The sequence below is a fragment of the Hipposideros armiger genome, unplaced genomic scaffold, assembly GCF_001890085.2.
Source record: "Hipposideros armiger isolate ML-2016 unplaced genomic scaffold, ASM189008v1 scaffold_1920, whole genome shotgun sequence".
NCBI lineage: Eukaryota > Metazoa > Chordata > Mammalia > Chiroptera > Hipposideridae > Hipposideros > Hipposideros armiger.
In genome coordinates, this window is record NW_017733270.1 from 89615 (window position 1) to 91537 (window position 1923).

A 1923-nucleotide genomic window follows, 5' to 3' on the forward strand; every position below is an offset into this window, starting at 1 on the left:
AGCTCTGCCAGCTCCCCCGACCTCCAGGGGGCAGCTCCCTGCTCTTCACCTGCTCTCCTGACCCCTGCAAGGCCCCTGTCCCTAGAGCTTCTGGCCCACTGTGTCCCCCTGTCCCTCCTGCCTTAGGATACCCTCCCCACAGTCTGTGAGCCCCACCCAGTCTGCTGTGTGTCCTCATGGCGGTCCCAGAGCCCTCAGCCCCGTCAGCACCATCTCTGGTCTCACCCCTATCCTGGTACTGGGCTTTGCTCTCTGAGCCGCCAGCTCCCAACTTTCCCTGGACAGGTGTCCCCCAAACAACACCTGCTCCACCCTAAGCCCCTCCTAGAGGAGCTCCTGGCTCTGCCTGCTCGTCTCTGCTCACCCCATCACCTCCGCAAGCTCACTTTAGAACTTTGAAGCTTCTAGCTGCTGGTCAGCTGCCCCGTGCCCAGCAGCTGTTGCCCAGAGCCCCAGCCCGTGCCCCTGGCAGAGGTGCCCGTGGAACCCCGTGCTGTCTGAGCTCTGAGCACACCCCTCCCATTGTGAGTCTCCTTGGCTGCCCTCAACCCAGGATCCCACGGTCTCCTCCTCTGATGCTACCCATTGGCCTGGGGTTCTCTTTGTCTTCTGAGCCAGGCCAGGTCCCCTCTGTGTCCTCTTGCAGGCCCATTGTCCATCTGGGAAGGGGTCCTGCTTAGCTCTGCTCCAGCCCGGAGCCCAGCCCTGTGCTCCCTGCACAGCTGACCAAGCACAGGCTCACACCTGCCGTCCAGCTCACCGCATTCTTCCAAGACTCAGTTCCGATAGCCCGCCTGACCTCTGCCAGCCTCCAGTGCATCCAGCCCTGCAGCCTGGATGTGCCCTGCCCATGGGCCCATGGTACCAGTGCTCGGCTGGGCCATGGACAGAGCCCACCTACACTCTCCATGTTGGCTCAGCTGCTCCAGCCATCTGTGGGGTCCCCGAGGTCCTGGTCTCCCCTCAGGTCCTGTGGCCAGTTCTGCTGTCCCCACCGCCCTCCATCTGCCCTGCTGTGTGAACCCCGCTCACCAAGGATGGGGGCCCTGCCCACTCTGGTCCCAGGTGCATGAGGCTCCTCGTGGCTGTGCTGTGTGCCCACAGTCCTGCTTCTTAGGGGTTGATAGTCAGGCTCCACCCCTGAGGCATGACCCCTCCCTGCAGCCCCATAAAGACTAAGAACAGGATTGAAACTGGTGGTATGGCTTTCTTCCTGAGGTTCCCTTTTTTTCTGGGTGGTTTCTGTGTCATTGGTCCTGGGGGAGTCCAGACGCAGCCGAGGTCAACTCACGTAGGTATATTAGGGGTGTGGTGAGGTGGGCACCCGGGACCCAGGAGAGAGTGTGGGCACCGGGCCGACACATGCTGCTCTTGGCTCTCTGTCCCCTGTGGGACTGTGCGCACTCAGTAGACCGCAAGCCTGATGAGCCTCTCGCCTCAGCCTCCTGGTTTCCCCGGCTGGGGTGGGCATGTCCTTTGGTCCTGGCAAATGTGCGGTGTGGACACAAGCCACCCACTCACAGCCTGCAACCCAGCCCTGGCCTCATCTGGTCCACCCAGCAGGACAGCTCCTGAGGAAACTGCTCTCTTCCTCTGGGTCCCCAGCTCTTCCTCCCCGGCTCCATCCGTGGCCTGATCTCTGACCAAAGGTACAATGCCCACAGTCAGAGGAAAGCCGTCCTCAGAGGACAGATGAAACTCTGATGTACAAGGAAACGTTCACAGTGGTCACTGGGCCCGGGGTACCTCTCTGGCTGCACGGTGTGCAGTCCCTCCATTGCCCTGTGGGCCGAGACCTCGCTGTCCTGTGTGAGGGACTTGGGCCCTCAGTGTCTGTGTCGTCTGCTGCACCCAGCTCACCCCTGCCCTATGTTTGCCCCTCGACCGTGAGATAACTTTGAGGTTCAGCCTGGAATTGGAGAT